General features: G+C 45.3%; 1 pseudogene; it reads right to left on the reverse strand.

Annotated features, from left to right (window-relative positions):
• Window positions 1–3,186: 3,186 nt before the first annotated feature.
• The window catches only part of LOC147961426 (scopoletin glucosyltransferase-like), a 59,750-nt pseudogene continuing 46,027 nt past the window's right edge, over window positions 3,187–16,909 (reverse strand).

The raw sequence follows: 16,909 nt of genomic DNA on the forward strand, positions 1-16,909 counted from the left end.
GGGGCCGACGAAGAAGATGAGATCACCCTCAGCACCTGCGTAAACTGGCCCTTGCTTTGGCCGAAGAGCCAGATTCGTTTGGGGGCGGGGGACACCACCCCACAGACAAGACCGCCAGTCGTGCCGGTGCCAAGCCATAGCAAGAACGCCGCAACGCTACCGGACCTGCCGGACATCCCTATGGCACAAGATCTGGACGGCGACGACAACGACGACGGTACATTTACCAAAGTTGATAAGTACTTTGCTGAACATGGGTACGCTGACGAGTTCTGCGGGCCTCTTTCTCAAGAACACAACCAAGACGACCGCGATCTAGCTGGTACGGCGGAGAAATCCAATTGCAACAGGCGTCGTCTAGCGTTCTGTTCTCAGGACACGCCTCCAGCTCCCGCCTTCACCGAGCCTCAGATAGCTGAGGTGCGAAATATTATCAGCCCCAACACGCCCAAGAAGGCGGTCTGTGAGCAGAACTCGGTCCCATTACAGGAGATCAAGAAGAAGGGACGGAAATGAAAGACTAACAAGGATATCTCAAGGAGGGTCATCTTCACCTAAGGATATCTCGAGGAGGGTGCATGTGGCGGGTAGGGCGATGCTACCGCCAAATATGCTGAATGCTGCAACCGGTGCTATGCGGAGTCTGCACGACAGTGTTCTTTCTTTGGAGAAGCGGCGTCTCAGAGAGAAGGATGTGGCATACCCGGTTTTCGTGGCCAAGGTGCCAGAGGGCAAGGGCTTTGTGGATGGCGACATCGGGGGTACGATCGTCCTGCGGTTTGATGACATCTTTGCTATGTTTAACCTTCATCCGCTACACTACACCTTCGTTCGGCTGTTTTCGCTGAGTATGGAGATGCGGATCATTAGAGACAAGACCCCGGACATCGTGATAGTCAACCCCTTCTACATGCGTGCCAAGCACTTGAGCAGCGCTAGGGACCGCCAAGTTGCGAGTTCACACCTCAAAGGCGTCATTCTGGCAAACCCAGATAAGGATAACTTCCTTGTGGCTTACTTTCCCGAGTAAGTCATCCCTTAACCGCCCCGTAACATATGATTTCTTAGATTTCGATCGTTCTTTTTTTTTCTAACATTCCGTGTTCTGTGCAGTGACACACATTGCACACTCATCCTCTTAAGCCCGAAATATTCCGTGGCCACGTATTTAGACCCGAACCGTAACTCCAAGATAGACTACACAAATGTTAAGAAAGTTCTTGATGATGTTCTCCCCGCCTACGCCAAATCTGGAGGCACCTTCACCAGGGTAGTTCGTAAGTACGGCAAGCACATGTTCTCACACAATACGAAGTTCTGCTGCATCAAGCAGCCGCCTGGCGGTCAGAAGGATGCCTACTACGCCCTCCATCACATGCGGGCGATCGTAAGGGATCATCATCAACTTCTGCTACCAGATAATCTCAAAGATTGGGCCGCGAGCTTGTCGGCAGTCCAGGACGCGGACCTCAGACAAGAATTCTTTCGCATCCAGTCGGAGTTTGCGGACATCATCCATCAAGATGTCCTTCATACCTCGGGGCAGTTCTTCCTCAGATATCAATCGTCCAACAATGAGATAGATGAAATGCTACAAATGCAGGGTGACAACGACCGTGATTTCATGACCATCACGACAGACGGCGGCTTCATCCACGTTCCTGTCCGATGAGTCGAGTCGAAAGTAGTGATGTGTAGTTCTGAAACATTGATTGGCTCATGCTGTAATTATACTTTAATGAATTCGTATGTCTCTTTGGTTTGGACAGTCGTTCAACTTAGATGTAATCGATGCTATTTATTAGTAGGACCATGAATCGTGCTATTAATGTCTTGCTTTTCTCTTCCGATCCTTTTGTTGCATACTTACATATTGCTTATGTATTGTCTATTGTTTGGCTTGTGCATAGAGATGCCGTCGTATGTCGTGTACAAGGGTAAGGTTCCCGGAGTCTACGACGACTGGGAGGAGTGTCAGAGACAGGTTCACCGTTTCAGCGGCAACAGTTACAAAGGGTACACCACTAGGGCGGAGGCCGAATGTAGATACGCCCGCTATCTAGAGGGAGAGAGGAGGGAGCGTTGGAGGAACCGGATGAAGACCATTTTGATCGTGATGATGCTCATCGTGATGACCACAGCTCTCTTCTATGTGATGGTAGTTTAGATGATCGATATCGACTTGTAATGTGAAGGCAAACTCGATACTTGCGGTCTTGAGACTTGTAATGTTTTATCTTTGTTCGGTCTTTTGAATTCGGAGACTAATATGATGAATTGTATTCGGAGACTAATCTTCTATTGTATTCGATGAATCTGATGTTGCTGTGTGCTGCTGTCTATATTCTGTCCAATAATATATTTTGTAACCTGTGCAAAAATTAGAAAAGCAAAAAAAATAAAACCTAATATTCATACTAATGGCGCACCACACAAGACACTAATGGCGCACTGTGATCATCACACTAATGGCGCATTAACTGCTGGTGCGCCATTAGAATGCCAAAGCACATGGGTACATATGGCTCCCTGGGAGGCATTCTAATGGCGCACTGCAGGCTATACTAATGGTGCACTACGTGGTGCACCATTAGAACACCAGATACTAATGGTGCACCGGTGGTGCGCCATTAGAATTTAATTCTAATGGCATGACGCCAGTGGCGCACCGGTAGTGCGCCATTAGAAGGCAAATTCGGTGCGCCACTAGCATGCCTTTTCCTAGTAGTGTAAGGTTAGGGTTTCTCATTATGTCGTAAAATTTGGTGCTAGGTGCTTCAGATCTATGCAAGGGTTCAAGAGCGATGACTATGTGTCTAGGTTGCTGGTCTTTAGGGGTACATAAACGAAGACTTCCTGTCATCGACAAAGTAGAGTCGGCTTCGGTAGGGCAGCGGCGACAGTGGTGGTTGTTCAGTTGCGTCGGTATCTCGATCTAAATTTTTATATGTTTGAGATTCTTTGTATTTCCGGTGAAGTTTTACAGTAGATCTGATGTCTTTTGAGAAAAAAGAGCATGAGAAACGTTCATGCGATGATAATTCCTTAGATGTTTTCACTTTTCACCCGTGCATTTTACGCCGCAGCACAATGGCCTACATTGCTTTCAGGACCGGCGGGACGCTGATAGACTGAATCTCACTTTTATTGGGAAAAAAATGAACGAGACACGCCGGCGCCTTCGGGTCAATCACGTTGTGCACTCCGGCGGACCATGAGCTCGTTCACCAGTCGTCCAATGTCACCGTATGACGATCCACCCTTCTCCGCCGCATTTCTTGCCTTGGCACCGAGATCTTGAGCCTTCTTCCGTATTGCCTCACCCCGAACCTCCATCAATCTCCTGACAGACTCGGCAATTACGCCGCCTCCGATCACCCGGTGGGCCTCCGGCTCCGCAGATGACGCATAGTCTTTGGCACCCACGCTGATGCCCAGCTCAAGCACCTCCCGACGAGCTTCTCATTGTAGAACTGGTCAGCGTATCGTGGCCAAGTCACCATCGGCACGCCGCTGCTCACGGCCTCCAGTATCGAGTTCCACCCGCAGTGCGTCACAAAGCAGCCCACGGCTGGGTGGTTTAGGACGAGCACCTGCGGCACCCAGCCACAGATGATGTGCCCACACAAAGCTGTCGGGAAGCCTTCCGGCATCCATAGGTATGATGGTGCCGCGTCGGCGCCAGAGACGGCCCACACAAAGTTCTTGCCTGAGAGGTCGAGGCCGCCGGCGAGCTCCCGTAGCTGCTCCGGCGAGAAGCTAGTCTGGGTGCCAAATGCGACGTACGCCACCGAGCCGGCCGGCTTGGCGTCGAGCCAGAGGAGGCAGCCGGCCGCCACCGGGGAGAGCACGTCTGCACCTCTTGCCGCCACGTCCTTGCTGCCGCTAGCGAGCGCGACTGTTAGACTTTGTAACGTAGTCCAACTGTGTAAACTGTATATTGTGTAACCTTATAAATATATGTGATAGGCCACCCCTAGAGGGTTGAGACAGTTCCCATAAATCCTACATTTAACATGGTATCAGACTAAACCTAGGACCTACTCCACCTCCACCTCAGCCGCCACCGCCGCCGCTGCCATGACCGCTTCTGCCTCTGGTTCCGCCAGCTCCGGGGCCATCCCCGTGACGCTGGCCGCTCTTCTCAATCTTCCCACCCACGCTGGTGCATCACCGCGGCCCCAAGTCTTCGGCACCACCGCCGTTGGTTCTTTATTCTCAGCTCCGATCCCGCCGTCTCCCGCACCGTCGACGGTGGCGGCCTCCACCGCCACGATGATGGCACCACCTGCAGCCACTGTTGGCTCGTCCCCGACACTCGCCATCATGCCGGCGGGCTCGGGGGCCTCCACTGATCAGCCCGGGGTGTGGCACCCGAAGCCCCTGCGGTCTCTGCTGTTGCTACCATCGACGCCGCCATGATCTCCGGATCGTTCCACTTCGACAACCTAATCACGACTCGTCTCATGCCGAACAACTATTTGTTTTGGCGCGCCAAGGTTCTACCGCTGCTCCGCAGACGCTCCCTCCTTGGCTATGTCGATGGCTCCCTGCCGTGTCCGCCGCAGGTTATCCACACCATCCACGGCCTAGCCATTAACCCGGCGCACCGTGTCTGGGTGCAACAAGACCAAGCAATCCTCTCCGCCATCCAGGGTTCCCTCGGAAATGGGTTTGCTAGCCTTTGCCTCTTCGTTACTCCTCCTTGGATGCGTGGACTACTCTGGAGCATGCGTTTGCATAGACCTCCACCGCCCACTCGATGGCTCTTCGCAGCAAGCTTGATGATATGAAGAAACTGGACTCATCTGCCACAATTCAACAAAATCAAGGTCTTGGCGGATACATTGACCTCCATTGGTCGACCGCTGAGTGATGAGGAGTTCGCCGGCTACGTTATTAGGGGTATCGATGCCTACGACGACAACCTTGCCGAGGCCGTCCACAACGCCAAGCCGCCGCTTCCTCCGCACGAGCTCTTCTCCTGTCTGCTCTTCACCGAGCAACGCATCGAAGCACGCCGCTCCGTTGCCACCATCGCCGACCAGCCAGCGGCCTTTTGGGCATCGCGTGGCCAGTGCCCTGTTATCTCTTGAGCTTGCATTGGATTTCCCCGAAGAGGAAGGGATGATGCAGCAGAGTAGCGTAAGTATTTCCCTCAGTTTTTGAGAACCAAGGTATCAATCCAGTAGGAGCCCACGCTCAAGTCCCTCGTACCTTCACAAAACGATAGCTACTCACAACCAACGCGATTAGGGGTTGTCAATCCCTTCACGGTCACTTACGAGAGTGAGATCTGATAGATATAATATTTTTGGTATTTTTGGTATAGAGATGCAAAGTAAAAAGTAAAGACAAAGTAAAAAAGCAAAGCAAGATTAAAGTGACGGAGATTGATATGATAAGAATAGACCCGGGGCCATAGGTTTCACTAGTGGCTTCTCTCAAGCGCATAAGTATTCTACGGTGGGTGAACAAATTACTGTTGAGCAATTGACAGAATAGAGCATAGTTATGAGAATATCTAGGCATGATCATGTATATAGGCATCACGTCCGTGACAAGTAGACCGAAACGATTCTGCATCTACTACTATTACTCCACTCATCGACCGCTATCCAGCATGCATCTAGAGTATTAAGTTAAAAACAGAGTAACGCTTTCAGCAAGATGACGTGGTGTAGAGATATAAATTCATGCAATATGAAATAAACCCCATCTTGTTATCCTCGATGGCAATGATACAATATGTGCCTTGTTGCCCCTTCTATCACTGGGAAAGGACACCGCAAGATTGAACCCAAAGCTAAGCACTTCTCCCATGGCAAGAACTACCAATCTAGTTGGCCAAACCAAACGGATAATTCGAAGAGACTTGCAAAGATAACCAATCATACATAAAAGAATTCAGAGAAGATTCAAATATTATTCATAGATAGACTTGATCATAAACCCACAATTCATCGGTCTCAACAAACACACCGCAAAAAGAAGAAGATTACATCGAATAGATCTCCACAAGAGAGGGGGAGAACTTTGTATTGAGATCCAAAAAGAGACAAGAAGCCATCTAGCTACTAACTATGGACCCGAAGGTCTGAGGTAAACTACTCACACTTCATCGGAGAGGCTATGATGATGTAGAATCCCTCCGTGATGACGACCCTCTCCGGCGGAGCTCCGGAACAGGCCCCAAGATGGCATCTCGTGGATACAGAAAATTGCGGCGGTGGAATTAGGTTTTTGGCTCCTCTTCTGGTCGTTTGGTGGTACGTAGGTATATATAGGAGGAAGGAGTACGTCGGTGGAGCACCGAGGGGCCCACGAGGCAGGGGGCGCACCCAAGGGGGGGCGACCCCCACCCTCGTGATCACCTCTTTGACTCCTTGGAGTAGGGTCCAAGTGTCCTGGATCACGTTCGGTGAGAAAATCACGTTCCCGAAGGTTTTATTCCGTTTGGACTCCGTTTGATATTCTGTTTCTCCGAAATACTGAAATAGGCAAAAAAAACAGCAATTCTGGGCTAGGCCTCCGGTTAATAGGTTAGTCCCAAAAATAACATAAAAGTGGAAAATAAAGCCCAATATAGTCCAAAACAGTAGATAATATAGCATGGAGCAATCAAAAATTATAGATACATTGGAGACATATCAGGCATCCCCAAGCTTAATTCCTGCTCGTCCTCGAGTAGGTAAATGATAAAAAGAGAATTTTTGATGCAGAGTGCTACTTGGCATAATTTCAATGCAAATCTTCTTAATTGTGATATGAATATTCAGATTCTAAAGATTCAAGACAAAAGTTTATATTGACATAAAAATAGTAATACTTCAAGCATATTAACAAAGCAATTATGTCTTCTCAAAATATCATGGCCAAAGAAAGTTATCCCTACAAAATCATATAGTCTGGCTATGCTCTATCTTCACCACACAAATGTTGGGGAATGTAGTACTTTCAAAAATTTCCTACGCACAGGCAAGATCATGGTGATGCATAGCAACGAGAGGGGAGAGTGTTGTCTACGTACCCTCGTAGACCGACAGCGGAAGCATTATGGCAACGCGGTTGATGTAGTCGTACGTCTTCACGGCCCGACCGATCAAGCACCGAAACTACGGCACCTCCGAGTTCTAGCACACGTTCAGCTCGATGACGATCCCCGGACTCCGATCCAGCAAAGTGTCGGGGAAGAGTTCCATTGGCACGACGGCATGGTGACGATCTTGATGTTATACTGTCGTAGGGCTTCGCCTAAGCACCACTACAATATTATCAAGGACTATGGTGGAGGGCGGCACCGCACACGGCTAAGAGAACGATCTTGAAGATCAACTTGTGTGTCTAGAGGTGCCCCCTGCCCCCGTATATAAAGAAGCAAGGTGGGTGCGGCCGGCCCTAGGAGGAGGCGCGCAGGAGGAGTCCTACTCCTACCGGGAGTAGGACTCCCCCCCTTTCCCTAGTTGGATTAGGACTTGGGGGGAAGAAGGAGAGGGAAGAAAGGAAAGGGGGGGCGCCGCCCCCCCCTCCTTGTCCAATTCGGACTTGGGGGGAAGGGGCGCGCGGCAGCCCCTAGGCCTCCTCTCCTCTTCCTCCACTAGGCCCATTAAGGCCCATTAGGTTACCGGGGGGTTCCGGTAACCTCCCGCTACTCCGGTAAAATGCCGATTTCACCCGGAACACTTCCGATGTCCAAACATAGGCTTCCAATATATCAATATTTATGTCTCGACCATTTCGAGACTCCTCGTCATGTCCGTGATCACATCCGGGACTCCGAACAAACTTCGGTACATCAAGATATATAAACTCATAATGAAACTGTCATCGTAACGTTAAGCGTGCGGACCCTACGGGTTCGATAACAATGTAGACATGACCAAGACATGTCTCCGGTGAATAACCAATAGCGGAACCTGGATGCTCATATTGGCTCCCACATATTCTACGAAGATCTTTATCGGTCAGACCGCATAACAACATACGTTGTTCCCTTTGTCACCGGTATGTTACTTGCCCGAGATTCGATCGTCGGTATCTCTATACCTAGTTCAATCTCGTTACCGGCAAGTCTCTTTACTCGTTTTGTAATACATCATCTCGCAACTAACTCATTAGTTGCAATGCTTGCAAGGCTTATGTGATGTGCATTACCGAGAGGGCCCAGAGATACCTCTCCGACAATCGGAGTGACAAATCCTAATCTCGAAATACGCCAACCCATCATGTACCTTTGGAGACACCTGTAGAGCTCCTTTATAATCACTCAGTTATGTTGTGACGTTTGGTAGCACACAAAGTGTTCCTCCGGCAAATGGGAGTTGCATAATCTCATAGTCATAGGAACATGTATAAGTCATGAAGAAAGCAATAGCAACATACTAAACGATCGGGTGCTAAGCTAATGGAATGGGTCATGTCAATCACATCATTCTCCTAATGATGTGATCCCGTTAATCAAATGATAACACATGTCTATGGTTAGGAAACATAACCATCTTCGATTAACGAGCTAGTCAAGTAGAGGCATACTAGTGACGTTTAGTTTGTCTATGTATTCACACAAGTATTATGTTTCCGGTTAATACAATTCTATCATGAATAATAAACATATATCATGATATAAGGAAATAAAATAATAACTTTATCATTGCCTCTAGGGCATATTTCCTTCAGTCTCCCACTTGCACTAGAGTCCATAATCTAGTTCACATCGCCATGTGATTTAACATCAATAGTTCACATCACCATGTGATTAACACCCATAGTTCACATCGACATGTGACCAACACCCAAAGGGTTTACTAGAGTCAATAATCTAGTTCACATCGCTATGTGATTAACACCCAAAGAGTACTGAGGTGTGATCATGTTTTGCTTGTGAGAGAAGTTTAGTCAACGGGTCTGCCACATTCAGATCCGTCAGTATTTTGCAAATTTCTATGTCAACAATGCTCTGCATGGAGCTACTCTAGCTAATTGCTCCCACTTTCAATATGTATCTAGATTGAGACTTAGAGTCATCTGGATCAGTGTCAAAATTTGCATCGACGTAACCCTTTACGACGAACCTTTTGTCACCTCCATAATCGAGAAACATATCCTTATTCCACTAAGGATAATTTTGACCAATGTCCAGTGATCTACTCCTAGATCACTATTGTACTCCCTTGCCAAACTCAGGGCAGGGTATACAATAGGTCTGGTACACAGCATGGCATACTTTATAGAACCTATGGCTAAGGCATAGGGAATGACTTTCATTCTCTCTCTATCTTCTGCCGTGGTCGGGTTTTGAGTCTTACTCAACTTCACACCTTGTAACACAGACAAGAACTTCTTATTTGACTGTTCCATTTTGAACTACCTCCAAATCTTGTCAAGGTATGTACTTATTGAAAAACTTATCAAGCATCTTGACATATCTCTATAGATCTTGATGCTCAATATGTAAGCAGCTTCACCGAGGTCTTTCTTTGCAAAACTCCTTTCAAATATTCCTTTATGCTTTGCAGAATAATTCTACATTATCTCCGATAAACAATATATCTTTCACATATACTTATTAGAAATGTTGTAGTGCTCCCACTCACTTTCTTGTAAATACAGGCTTCACCGCAAGTCTGTATAAAACTATATGCTTTGATCAACTTATGAAAGCGTATATTCCAACTCCGAGATGCTTGCACCAGTCCATAGATGGATCGCTGGAGCTTGCATATTTTGTTAGCACCTTTAGGATAGACAAAACTTTCTTGTTGCATCATATACAACTCTTCTTTAATAAATCCATTAAGGAATGTAGTTTTGTTTATCCATTTGCCAGATTTCATAAAATGTGGCAATTGCTAACATGATTCGGACAGACTTAAGCATAGATACGAGTGAGAAACTCTCATCATAGTCAACACCTTGAACTTGTCGAAAACCTTTTTGCGACAATTATAGCTTTGTAGATAGTAACACTACTATCAGCGTCTGTCTTCCTCTTGATGATCCATTTAATCTCAATGGCTCGCCGATCAATGGGCAAGTCAATCAAAGTCCATACTTTGTTCTCATACATGGATCTCATCTCAGATTTCATGGCCTCAAGCCATTTCGCGGAATCTGGGCTCATCATCGCTTCCTCATAGTTCGTAGGCTCGTCATGGTCAAGTAACATGACCTCCAGAACAGGATTACCGTACCACTCTGGTGCGGATCTCACTCTGGTTTACCTACGAGGTTCGGTAGTAACTTGATCTGAAGTTACATGATCATCATCATTAGCTTCCTCACTGATTGGTGTAGTAGTCACAGGAATAGATTTGTGTGATGAACTACTTTCCAATAAGGGAGCAGGTACAGTTACCTCATCAAGTTCTACTTTCCTCCCACTCACTTCTTTCAAGAGAACTCCTTCTCTAGAAAGGATCCATTTAAAGCAACGAATATCTTGCCTTCGGATCTGTGATACAAGGTGTACCCTACATTTTCTTTTGGGTATCCTATGAAGACGCACTTCTCCGATTTGGGTTTGAGCTTATCAGGTTGAAACTTTTTCACATAAGCATTGCAACCTCAAACTTTAAGAAACGATAGCTTAGGTTTCTTGCCAAACCATAGTTCATACGGTGTCGTCTCAACGGATTTAGATGTTGCCCTATTTAACGTGAATGCAGTTGTCTCTAATGTATAACCCCAAAACGATAGTGGTAGACTGGTAAGAGACATCATAGATCGCACCATATCTAATAAAGTACGGTTATGACGTTCGGACACACCATTACACTTTGGTGTTCCAGGTGGCGTGAGTAGTGAAACTATTTCACATTGTTTTTAACCGAAGGCCAAACTCATGACTCAAATATTTTACTTCTGCGATCATATCGTAGAAACTTTTATTTTTGTTACAATGATTCTCCACTTCACTCTGAAATTCTTTGAACTTTTCAAATGTTTCAGACTTGTGTTTCATCAAGTAGATATACTCATATCTGCTCAAATCATCTGTGAAGATCAGAAAATAATGATACCTGCCATGAGCCTCAATATTCATCGAACCACATACATCAGTATGTATGATTTCCAACAAATTTCTTGATCGCTCCATTGTTTCGGAGAACGGAGTCTTAGTCATCTTGCCCATGAGGCGTGGTTCACAAGCATCAACTGATTCATAATCAAGTGATTCCAAAAGCCCATCAGCATGGATTTTCTTCATGCGCTTTACACCAATATGACCTAAACGGAAGTGCCACAAATAAGTTGCACCATCATTATTAACTTTGCATATGTTGGTTTCAATATTATGAATATGTGTATCACTACGGTCGAGATCCAACGAACCATTTTCATTGGGTGTGTAACCATATAAGGTTTTATTCATGTAAACAGAACAACAATTTATTCTCTTACTTAAATGAATAACCATATTGCAATAAACATGATCAAATCATATTCATGCATAATGCAAACACCAAATAACACTTATTTAGGTTCAACACTAATGCCAAAAGTATAGGGAGTGTGCGATGATGATCATATCAATCTTGGAACCACTTCCAACACACATCGTCACTTCACCCTTAACTAGTCTATGTTCATTCTGCAACTCCCATTTCGAGTTACTACTCTTAGCAACTGAACCAGTATCAAATACCAAGGGGTTGCTACGAACACTAGTAAAATACACATCAATAATCTGTATATCAAATATACCTTTGTTCACTTTGCCATCCTTCTTATCCGCCAAATACTTGGGGCAGTTCCGCTTCGAGTGACCAGTCCCTTTGTAGTAGAAGCACTTAGTCTCAGGCTTAGGACCAGACTTGTTTGCCATTCTTCTTGAAGTTCCCCTTCTTCCATTTGCCCTTTTCTTGAAACTAGTGGTCTTGTCTACCATCAACACTTGATACTTTTCTTGATTTCTACCTTCGTCAATTTCAGCATTACGAAGAGCTTGGGGATCGTTTCCGTTATCCTTTGCATATCATAGTTCATCACGAAGTTCTACTAACTTGGTGATGGTGACTAGAGAATTCTGTCAATCACTATTTTATCTGGAAGATTAACTCCCACTTGATTCAAGTGATTGTAGTACCCAGACAATCTGAGTACATGCTCACTGCTTGAGCTATTCTCATCCATCTTTTAGCTACAGAACTTGTTGGAGACTTCATATCTCTCAACTCGGGTATTTGCTTGAAATATTAACTTCAACTCCTGGAACATCTCATATGGTCCATGACGTTCAAAACGTCTTTGAAGTCCCGATTCTAAGCCGTTTAAGCATGGTGCACTAAACTATCAAGTAGTCATCATATTGAGCTAGCCAAATGTTCATAACATCTGCATCTGCTCCTGCAATAGCTTTGTCACCTAGCGGTGCATCAAAGACATAATTTTTCTGTGCAGCAATGAGGATAAACCTCAGATCACAGATCCAATCCGCATCATTGCTACTAACATCTTTCAACTTAGTTTTCTCTAGCAACATATCAAAAATAAAAGAGGGGAGCTGAATGCGAGCTATTGATCTACAACATAGATATGCTAATACTACCAGGACTAAGTTCATGATAAATTAAAGTTCAATTAATCATATTACTTAAGAACTCCCACTTAGATAGACATCCCTCTAATCCTCCAAGTGATCATGTGATCCAAATCAACTAAACCATGTCCGATCATCACGTGAGATGGAGTAGTTTCAATGGTGAACATCACTATGTTGATCATATCTACTATATGATTCACGCTCGACCTTTCGGTCTCCGTGTTCCGAGGCCATATCTGTTATATGTTAGGCTCGTCAAGTTTAACCTGAGTATTCCGCGTGTGCAACTGTTTTGCACCCGTTGTATTTAAACGTAGAGCCTATCACACCCGATCATCACGTGGTGTCTCAGCACGAAGAACTTTCCGAACGGTGCATACTCAGGGAGAACACTTGTACCTTGATAATTAGTGAGAGATCATCTTATAAAGCTACCGTCGAACTAAGCAAAATTAGATGTATAAAAGATAAACATCACATGCAATCAAAATATGTGACATGATATGGCCATCATCATCTTGTGCCTTTGATCTGCATATCCAAAGTATCATCATGATTTCCATCGTCACCGGCATGACACCATGATCTCCATCATCTTGATCTATATCAATGTGTCGTCACAAGGTTGTCTCGCCAACAATTTCTCTTGCAACTATTGCTATCGCATAGCAATAAAGTAAAGCAATTATTTGGTGCTTGCATCTTATGCAATAGAGAGATAACCATAAGGCTTTTGCCTGTTGCTAGTAACTTCAACAAAACATGATCATCTCATACAATAACTTATATCTCATCACGTCTTGACCATATCACATCACAACATGCCCTGCAAAAACAAGTTAGACGTCCTCTACTTTGTTGTTGCAAGTTTTACGTGGCTGCTACGGGCTGAGGAAGAACCGTTCTTACCTACGCATCAAAACCACAACAATAGTTTGTCAAGTTGGTGCTGTTTTAACCTTCGCAAGGACCGGGCATAGCCACACTCGGTTCAACTAAAGTTGGAGAAACTGACACCCGCCAGCCACCTGTGTGCAAAGCACGTCGGTAGAACCAGTCTCGCGTAAGCGTACGCGTAATGTCGGTCCGGGCCGCTTCATCCAACAATACTGCCGAACCAAAGTGTGACATGCTGGTAAGCAGTATGACTTATATCGCCCACAACTCACTTGTGTTCTACTCGTGCACAACATCAACGCATAAAACCTAGGCTCTGATGCCACTGTTGGGGAATGTAGTAATTTCAAAAATTTCCTACGCACACGCAAGATCATGGTGGTGCATAGCAACGAGAGGGGAGAGTGTTGTCTACATACCCTCGTAGACCGACAGCGGAAGCGTTATGACAACGCGGTTGATGTAGTCGTACGTCTTCACGGCCTGACCGATCAAGCACCGACACTACGGCACCTCCGAGTTCTAGCACACGTTCATCTCGATGACGATCCCCGGACTCCGATCCAGCGAAGTGTCGGGGAAGAGTTCCATCAGCACGACGGCGTGGTGACGATCTTGATGTTCTATTGTCGCAGGGCTTCGCCTAAGCACCGCTACAATATTATCAAGGACTATGGTGGAGGGGGGCACCGCACACGGCTAAGAGAACGATCTTGAAGATCAACTTGTGTGTCTAGAGGTGCCCCCCTGCCCCCGTATATAAAGGAGAAAGGGGGGGTGCGGCCGGCCCTAGGAGGAGGCGCGCAGGAGGAGTCCTACTCCTACCGGGAGTAGGACTCCCCCCTTTCCCTAGTTGGATTAGGACTTGGGGGGAAGGAGGAGAGGGAAGAAAGGAAAGGGGGGCGCCGCCCCCCTCCTTGTCCAATTCGGACTTGGGGGGGGGGGGAAGGGGCGCGCGGCAGCCCGTAGGCATCCTCTCCTCTTCCTCCACTAGGCCCATTAAGGCCCATTAGGTTACCGGGGGGTTCCGGTAACCTCCTAGTACTCCGGTAAAATGCCGATTTCATCCAGAACACTTCCGATGTCCAAACATAGGCTTCCAATATATCAATCTTTATGTCTCGGCCATTTCGAGACTCCTCGTCATGTCCGTGATCACATCCGGGACTCCAAACAAACTTCGGTACATCAAGATATATAAACTCATAATGAAACTGTCATCGTAACGTTAAGCGTGCAGACCCTACGGGTTCGATAACAATGTAGACATGACCAAGACATGTCTCCGGTGAATAACCAATAGCGGAACCTGGATGCTCATATTGGCTCCCACATATTCTACGAAGATCTTTATCGGTCAGACCGCATAACAACATACGTTGTTCCCTTTGTCACCGGTATGTTACTTGCCCGAGATTCGATCGTCGGTATCTCTATACCTAGTTCAATCTCGTTACCGGCAAGTCTCTTTACTCGTTTTGTAATACATCATCTCGCAACTAACTCATTAGTTGCAATGCTTGCAAGGCTTATGTGATGTGCATTACCGAGAGGGCCCAGAGATACCTCTCCGACAATCGGAGTGACAAATCCTAATCTCGAAATACGCCAACCCATCATGTACCTTTGGAGACACCTGTAGAGCTCCTTTATAATCACTCAGTTATGTTGTGACGTTTGGTAGCACACAAAGTGTTCCTCCGGCAAATGGGAGTTGCATAATCTCATAGTCATAGGAACATGTATAAGTCATGAAGAAAGCAATAGCAACATACTAAACGATCGGGTGCTAAGCTAATGGAATGGGTCATGTCAATCACATCATTCTCCTAATGATGTGATCCCGTTAATCAAATGATAACACATGTCTATGGTTAGGAAACATAACCATCTTCGATTAACGAGCTAGTCAAGTAGAGGCATACTAGTGACGTTTAGTTTGTCTATGTATTCACACAAGTATTATGTTTCCGGTTAATACAATTCTATCATGAATAATAAACATATATCATGATATAAGGAAATAAAATAATAACTTTATCATTGCCTCTAGGGCATATTTCCTTCAGTCTCCCACTTGCACTAGAGTCCATAATCTAGTTCACATCGCCATGTGATTTAACATCAATAGTTCACATCACCATGTGATTAACACCCATAGTTCACATCGACATGTGACCAACACCCAAAGGGTTTACTAGAGTCAATAATCTAGTTCACATCGCTATGTGATTAACACCCAAAGAGTACTGAGGTGTGATCATGTTTTGCTTGTGAGAGAAGTTTAGTCAACGGGTCTGCCACATTCAGATCCGTCAGTATTTTGCAAATTTCTATGTCAACAATGCTCTGCATGGAGCTACTCTAGCTAATTGCTCCCACTTTCAATATGTATCTAGATTGAGACTTAGAGTCATCTGGATCAGTGTCAAAATTTGCATCGACGTAACCCTTTACGACGAACCTTTTGTCACCTCCATAATCGAGAAACATATCCTTATTCCACTAAGGATAATTTTGACCAATGTCCAGTGATCTACTCCTAGATCACTATTGTACTCCCTTGCCAAACTCAGGGCAGGGTATACAATAGGTCTGGTACACAGCATGGCATACTTTATAGAACCTATGGCTAAGGCATAGGGAATGACTTTCATTCTCTCTCTATCTTCTGCCGTGGTCGGGTTTTGAGTCTTACTCAACTTCACACCTTGTAACACAGACAAGAACTTCTTATTTGACTGTTCCATTTTGAACTACCTCCAAATCTTGTCAAGGTATGTACTTATTGAAAAACTTATCAAGCATCTTGACATATCTCTATAGATCTTGATGCTCAATATGTAAGCAGCTTCACCGAGGTCTTTCTTTGCAAAACTCCTTTCAAATATTCCTTTATGCTTTGCAGAATAATTCTACATTATCTCCGATAAACAATATATCTTTCACATATACTTATTAGAAATGTTGTAGTGCTCCCACTCACTTTCTTGTAAATACAGGCTTCACCGCAAGTCTGTATAAAACTATATGCTTTGATCAACTTATGAAAGCGTATATTCCAACTCCGAGATGCTTGCACCAGTCCATAGATGGATCGCTGGAGCTTGCATATTTTGTTAGCACCTTTAGGATAGACAAAACTTTCTTGTTGCATCATATACAACTCTTCTTTAATAAATCCATTAAGGAATGTCGTTTTGTTTATCCATTTGCCAGATTTCATAAAATGTGGCAATTGCTAACATGATTCGGACAGACTTAAGCATAGATACGAGTGAGAAACTCTCATCATAGTCAACACCTTGAACTTGTCGAAAACCTTTTTGCGACAATTATAGCTTTGTAGATAGTAACACTACTATCAGCGTCTGTCTTCCTCTTGATGATCCATTTAATCTCAATGGCTCGCCGATCAATGGGCAAGTCAATCAAAGTCCATACTTTGTTCTCATACATGGATCTCATCTC

Source organism: Triticum urartu, chromosome 7A (genome assembly GCF_056163025.1).
Source record: "Triticum urartu cultivar PI428250 chromosome 7A, HENAU_Tu73, whole genome shotgun sequence".
Classification (NCBI taxonomy): Eukaryota; Viridiplantae; Streptophyta; class Magnoliopsida; order Poales; family Poaceae; genus Triticum; species Triticum urartu.